This window comes from Carassius gibelio, chromosome A4, assembly GCF_023724105.1.
Source record: "Carassius gibelio isolate Cgi1373 ecotype wild population from Czech Republic chromosome A4, carGib1.2-hapl.c, whole genome shotgun sequence".
Lineage (NCBI taxonomy): Eukaryota > Metazoa > Chordata > Actinopteri > Cypriniformes > Cyprinidae > Carassius > Carassius gibelio.
The window spans coordinates 9,523,608-9,531,447 of NC_068374.1; the positions used below are offsets into that span (position 1 = coordinate 9,523,608).

At 43.1% G+C, this 7,840-nt stretch overlaps 1 long non-coding RNA gene across 1 annotated transcript; it reads left to right on the plus strand.

The window, feature by feature from the left end:
- The first annotated feature begins 1,016 nt into the window (after positions 1–1,016).
- LOC127970209 (uncharacterized) lies at positions 1,017–2,217 on the plus strand. The gene is made up of 2 exons (XR_008156554.1): positions 1,017–1,730; positions 1,796–2,217. It is a non-coding gene; the product is annotated as an uncharacterized LOC127970209 (long non-coding RNA).
- Positions 2,218–7,840: the final 5,623 nt, after the last annotated feature.

A 7,840-nucleotide genomic window follows, 5' to 3' on the forward strand; every position in this document is an offset into this window, starting at 1 on the left:
GTTGAAAGAAAGAAAGATATATTAGTTAGAAAGAATGATAGATAGATTAGTTAGAAAGAATTATATATGTAATGAATTCAACTTCCTAATCATCTGCAAGAAGGAGGCGGGAACCGGCGCACAATCAAAATGAAACTTTAATAATTCCAAATAAACATAAAACAGCGCACCAGCCCCTCATGGACGACTGGTGCACATAAATAAAAAGCAAACACAACTAAAAACCCAGGCCAGGGGCCTCATTTATAAACTGTGACTGTGACTTTTTGGGGGCGGAACCAAAAGTGGCGAAGGTTGGTTCCGCCCGAAGATGGTTTCCGCCCGGCCCGTATATTACAAACACCGGAACTTCCGGGAAACTCCGGGAGGCAAATTGGGCTGTACGAGGCACAGGTGAGGAAAATAAACGCGGCGATCGTGGATTGGATAACGGAGAGAACTGGAAGGGTATAAAAAGAGTCTCCGAATTTCAAACAGCAGTTGGAGTTGAATCGTTTCAGGCCGATCCGGCGGGCAGTGTAGAGGTTTGGGCAGAGTCAGCATTGGTGAAGGCAGAGGAACTTCACGGGGTGAAGAAGGAGACAAGGACACTAGTAACTGGGCTGAGTATACGACATTTATTGATGTTTGAAGAGACCATCTGTATATAAACTACTGATGTGTTGGAGTCACAGTCATAGGAAGTACTCACCGGAAGTAACGTCAAGGGTGATCTCCAGCAACGGAAAACCGATGGTGTGAAGAGGATTGGACAGCTAGAAGGAGAAGGAGACAAAGGAAGAGGGTTATCGTTCATTTGTGAGTACTTTTGGACAGTGCATTGTACATCATTGGGGAGAGTGCATTATCCAGCGTATGTTGTGAGCATCTGGTAAATAGGCCAGCGGCCCCATTACGGAGCAGAGTTTTGGGTGAGCCGGGAAGTACGAGTACAGGAAGCCGCAAGCAGTCGTGACGGCAACGTTATTCCTCCGGCCCTTCATCTATCAACAACGCCCAACGAAACCCCAGGAATAAGTCCTAGTAAACCGTGGTTCTGACCCTATTTCACGTAGAGTGTGTGGAGTGCAGTGGGTGAGTCCTTGTCTTTGCTGTGAGTGTGTACACTTGAAATCTTGCAGTGTTATGCTGTGGTTGTGTTGTCAGTAGCCACCCTAGACTGGATGAGTCGTGGGGGAGACCAGTGACCGTTGAGGCTGGTGAAGCGCCATTTTCATCTAAATGCCATTTTGCGACCCCTGCATGGAGACCCAAATGTAACGTCCTGTCTAGACCCTTTCAGAATACCCTGGCTCTGTGGAAGCGGTGGTGAAGAATACACGTAAGCAAGACTGGTGTGAGTAAAAGCCAAAAATTATACCTATATGCAAGGAGGAAGTTTTACTCTTGCAAATTAGCTGTGTGGATTTACTTTACCTGTTGTGGAGCCTCTTCAAAGGTTCACCCCGGTCCAGATCCCTTAAACTGCAAATAGAAGAGAGGAGAGGGAAGCGTTCGGGCCGGTGCGACAGTGTTTAACTTTCCCCGACGCACAGGAAATCCCTGTGGAGGCCTGCGCTACGACGACTTACTACTCCAGGTCTGACAGTTCATCTACTTACTGTATCGCAGTATTTCACCGTAAGCCCACCGCCCAGGAGAAGTATTCTAGGAGAATAGAGCCCCAGTTACCTGTGGAATACTTACCTTTGTCCATTGCTACGAATCACTAAAGTGAGAATAGAGCCCCAGTTGCCTGTGGAATACTTACCTTTGTCCATTGCTACGAATCACTAAAGGGAGAATAGAGCCCCAGTTGCCTGTGAAGTACCTACCTGTGTTGTCCCCCGCAGTTTGAGTGACCTCTCTCTTGCAGTGCCATTGGAGTTCTGTGTCGCGGGTTGGCGCTCACCTCGGAGTGTGCAGAAGGGGAGGCGCCGCCCAAGCACCCCGTACGAAGAGATCGGAGGAACAAGTCGTTTATCAGCCAGTCGTATGGACCCAAGTAACAGGTAGCCACTCTCACCGGATCGATTACTCATTGTGTGTTTCACTCTGCCTTCAGGAGAAAAGAAGGGCGCCACGAGTCAACAAAAGCCCAAAGGGACATACTAACCCTCGCCGCATAGTCCTCTCCGGCCCCTTTCTCCTCCTGCTGAACAGAGACGATAATTTTAAGATTTACCTCCCCCTCCCTGAATTATTTTAATTAATTTAAATAAAGTTGTTTTAATATTACTTACGCTTGGTCTGTCTGGTCATTAGGGTTGCTTTGAGACCTCCTCGAGGTGGAAACTAGGAAGGGGCGTGACTTGCAACACCTGTGGTCCGCTCCGACCTGTGACACGTACGCACAGAAATATTTGGATTTATAAAACCGTGCGCACGCACATCCTATTGATTTTTCCCTTAGTAAATCACAATCAATTCTAAATGTAGCGCAGCTTTTGCGGCTTCATGACACGCCCATAGTTGCCCATAAATAGTCCGTGAAATGCCCACAAGTTAATATTCATTGATTGCGAAATCATGGCAAACACAGAGAGAAAATCAAAAAAACGTAACTTCACTCAATGTGAAGTAGAAGTTATCGTTGGCGAGGTGGAAAAGAGGAGAAAAATGTTGTTTGGAGGGCACAGTGTGGGCATTACTAATGCCAAAAAGGCACTTGAGTGGCAAACGGTGGCAGACGCCGTAAATGCTGTAGCCTCAACCTCGGACCGTGCCCGAAATAAAAAAGAAATGGTCGGACATCAAAGTCGAGGCAAAAAAACGTCTTGCGCTCCATCGCCAGAGTGTGTCTGCCACGGGTGGGGGAAAGGGGACACCGGAGCTGACCCCTCTTGATGAGAGACTGGCGGCAATTATTGGGGAATCCCTTTTAAGTGGAGTGGTGACTGAGGCGGAGGGGGACACTGACGCGCCAGATGCAACGGGTGACACAGGTAAGAGAAATAAGTAAAATGAATGCAGTCAAGTCACATGTATGCAGGCTACACAATTACAGTTTATTAATATAGAACAATTTTATTTCAGTTGCTGGGTGTTCCAGCGGGGCCAGTGGTTACGATGCTGCAGCTGAGCAGCCGTCTGGACCCAGCGTCTCCACGGCACGCGGCTCTCAACCCTCCAGCAGTGGACGTGTCCTCACCGATGCAGTCCTTGAAATGCAGAGGGAAGTCATTAGTTCAATCAGAGAGGCGGCCAAAGAGTTGGGTGAAATCAAGACTGCCCTGACTGAAATAAACTGCACGATGAGGGAATTCTTGAATAAATAATGTTTTCCACACCTTTTGTTGTTCTTTACAAGCGACGCATCACTTCCAAACGCTGGCGCACAGCAGCAGCATTTGGCTCAAATGCGTGGGGATGGGGTTCAGGGTCGGGGCCAACACAGCAATCGGCACCAGGGGGTAGAGGTACGTTTTTAAGCTGTGCCACATTGTGTAGCACAGCACATGCCAGCACGATTTGGCACACCTTTTCAGGCGTGTACAATAACCTCCCTCCAGTGCAGTCGAGGCAGCGCCATCTGCCCTTAAACAGGCCGATGGTGCGCTACACTATAGCGCGAGCTCTGCTGTGGCACTTGTTGTAGTGCCTTTCCTCTGCACTCTGTGGGTTGAGGAAAGGCGTAAGCAGCCACTGTTTGAGGGGATATCCACTGTCCCCTGCAAGGATAGTGAAAGGGTTAAGACATTGAAGCTTTCTTGTTTGCCTGTTCACCCGCCGTGTATGGAAACTTTATTGAATCATGGGACGAAGCTATTATGCCTTATGCCTTAACACGTCTGGCATTACCCGGCTAAGGGTCGGCTGAGATATTCTTGACCTGAAAAGTGCCAGTCGCCAGGAATCCTATTGTTGTTAGGACTTGAAGTGGGACTGGCACGGCGTGGTTCCTCCGAGTGCTCCTCTGTAACGCCGGGCCCAAAAGCCCGCAGAGGTCCAACAGGATGGCTCGAGGAAGTCGGAACCGGCTCATAAGCCACTCGTCCTTGTTTGCCAGCAAGTCTTCTTGCTGTCTAAAGATGCGTTCACTCCGAATTTTCCATTTGCCACATCTTCTAAGAGCGCAAGATCAGCCATTGTGCGTCATTACGCATTGTGATGGGGCATTTTATTTCCATCCATTTAATTGCATCTGACAAGCTACAGATGTCGGTAATAATCGACGTGGAAATGGGAAATTGTTCAGCGCAAATGTAATTTCTTGTTGCTTTCTGAATGGTTGAGACATACGCCATACATTGTTTTATCAAAAATAAAACAAACTAAAGGCATATGCATGAATACCATAATTCCGTAGCTTATGAAGAAATGTTTTACTATGAAAACAACTTTTCCCAGTGGACAGTTAATACATCTATCTATCTATATATCTCCTTAATTATCTATCTATCTGTCTATCTAATTGCAACTATATCTGCTCCGCCAGACGAGAATATCAGTTTTGTACATTATTTCGTTCTGTTAACTATATTATTTATGAGGATGAATTGCACAACATGCCAATATTGCAGAACATATTTCTTCACTTTTCTTTTTGCAAATATGTGTTCATTTGAATTTCTGTTGTAATTTTCGTTTGATTTTTTTTGTTTGTTTCACTGCTGATCGATCAAACGGGTGTTCGTGTAGGCTGTTATATGAAAAGGCTCTTTCCCCCATGGTCTTTAGCTTACATGATGGCTGGTGAAGTGAAAGAGAGTTAGTAGAGCGAAGAGAGCGTGATGGAATATAAGGACTGATGAGATCACAAAGATACTCAGGTGCAGTCCCATGAAGTGCCTTGTATGTTAAAATAAGAATTTTAAAATCAATTCTCGCATTTACGGGAAGCCAGTGTAATTGTGAAAGAACCGGTGTAATGTGTTCACGAGGACAAGTACAAGTGAGCACACGAGCGGCAGAATTTTGTACATACTGAAGCTTGCTCAACGATTTAGCTGGAAGGCCAGAGAACAAGGCATTACAATAATCTAACCTAGTTGTTATGAAGGCACAGTGCGTACAGCACGACCGCGTACAGGCAGGGACGTCTCGTGCACACTCATAGTGTCGCACTGAAAGTTCTACTGAGCAGCCGGTATCGCAGTCAGTCATGAAACGCCAGCAACAGATGACTTTAATGATGTGAGTTGGTTGATTAAGTAAATTAGCTCAGGTCAGGGTAATCAAAATGTCTGTCTACTTTTTTTTTTTTTTTTTTACAATCTATGGTCTACACCTGTTGATGAGCTAACATTAACATACACTGTTGCTAGGTAACTTCAGACCGTTAGTTAGCTATAACTAAACATTTAATGTTGCCTAGAACATTCTGTGTCCACTTTAAACAGCAGCATTTTCATTTTAAAATTTCTTAAAGCATGTCTCGTTCTAGTGAACCAAGTATCTGAATTGTCTCCCCTTGTGAGTTAAGAGTATTGTCAAACCCCTAGTGTCCGTGAGCATAATAAAGCTCAACATTTTCCAAGTGTATGACACAGCTTTCATTCTTTGGGTCAAGCATATATGTGACCAATCACGGAAAGTAGGGACACAAGTCGGTTCTGGGGCATTTTGAGTTATTCACAGATTCTGAAAGTGTAGTCTCCAAGCTTTCCAACGATGTGTAACACTTGGAAATCTGATAAGATTTGGAGAAGTTGTGGCCATTTGAAGGTAGGCACTCAAAAAAGCTCAAAAAGCTGAAAATAGCCTCTGAAGATTGTGCAGTTCTCACTGCTGCAAGTGACGATGGGGCTCATTTACATCTCATTTAGATAAGCCATACCCCCTGCATAGCAACGACAGACACAACGGGAAAAATCGGACCGCATACTATTAATAATAAAGGAGAATGTGCATTGTAAATGTCAGTAATTTATCTTTTTTGACTTTTATAAAAATGATTTAGAGGCTGAAATACATGTGTTTTATCTTTTTATAAAAAATCTTTAATCTTTAAAATGTGGCCATCATTTTTAATGTTATTATTTTAATGTTTATGCAAACAAAAAGTACATATTGATGCTAATTTTATTTGTTATTTGCTGGTTTTCTACATAAAACTTGGTGAATTTACTTTTTTAACAGGATTCTGTGATAACCGATGAGCTAGCTAATAACAATAGGTAGATATGGGAAGGTCTAAACATGGACTTAACATGAGATAACGTGTACGTGTTCTTAGAATGAACACAAAACGACAAACGTTGATGTTTACGGAAACTCACCCCATAAGAAACAGAAAAGTATCCTTGCAGATCCGAAGTTTGCACTGTGCGTCTGTTTGCCTCTAAATGTTACGGATTTTCCCCATTTCTCTGTCTTTATCCCCATCAAATGTTACTATCGATATAGCCTCTGATATCTTACGGTCCAACTCGACTGACGCCAGTCCAATACATTCTTCCTCGTCGTCATCTTTGCTCGGTTGTAGATTAGGGATTTTATACAGTCTTATTATGCCGCTTTCATCGTCGCTCAGATCGTCTTCAGAATCAGTGAGCACTTGTTTATAAGCATCCGGCTTGTCTTCAAGTACTTCAAAACATTTTCGGTGTAACGGCCACGGTTCAGCTCGTCTGCGTTCATCTTCATTGAATTTTGATATCAGCTACAGCCGGCCAGAGCGCTGCATACTACGTAGCCACGCTTCCCTCGGAGGGTGGGGGCAATAACAAAACAAACAAAAGCCGGCTTATCCAGTATGGAAATACAGACAGACAATGAAACGCCCCGACTGTGTGCTAGAATCTCCGACAAACAAGCTGATTTCAACCTCAAAATGTACGCTTTTAACCCTTTCGAGTCGATTAACGCATATATGCGTTTTGAGTCATTTTCTCCTGATAACCCCCGAAAAGAACTTAAATTACACTCTCAGTTTTAATCGTACAGATAAGAGCAATACTTCAATCGAATCTGTAAAGGGTCTACTTTTTTGGGATACATACATAACAAAAAACCTTTGTGCACTTATAAAATAAAGATAACAAACAAGGTGCGCTGTCTACAGTCTTTGTCTGCGCTGATCGTCATGTACAAACATGTCATTAAAATGAACTGTAACTGTAACTGTGAATACTCAACGAAGAGACATGAGAGAGATATCTATGGAAAGCCTGACATGTCTACTTTTAAACTAAACAAGTGCTGCCGAACACAAATATTCTGAGATAAAGTAATCCATATGAAAACAGATTCAAACAGAAGCGTGCGGCTTGAATACGCCCACACAGAAGAAAAAGCAGCCAGACTGTTCTTCAAGTTTTAATTTAATTTTATTTTTATTTTATTTTAATTTAGTTTGCTTCGCGATAAGAGGAATAAGACATAATTCACCCCCAAAAGATGTGATGTGGTTGAGGATTTGGATTTCCTCAGAAAAAAGAATGAAGCACTTTATTCAGCAGAGATCATAAACATGAGTAAGTCTCTTTTTATTTATTTGTACTAGTTTTCACATAACGTGTAAACATTTTACTAGTTAGACTTCAAAAAAATATGTTTGAAAGTAAGCTTTGATTGTTCCTAATAAACGGTTTAACTGCTCCCCTAAGTGGATATTAAATTATGTTGTGGGATAATTAAATATATTCTTAATAAACTACAAACATAAAATTATATACTTTTATTTTGTCCACACATTCTTTCTTGTAAGTCCTCCCTCACAGTGGCACAGTTGAATGGGAGGCTCATTATGCAGCTCATTATGCAGCTCATTATGCAGCTCATTATGCAGGCCTTTGTCTTCTCTGGTGTAAATCACAATGATATTCATGATAGTTGACGCCTACTCGCATATGACTTTTACCAACAAAAAGTGTTTTAGAAAATTTAAATCAATATATTGTTTTCTGTGAGTGAGTAA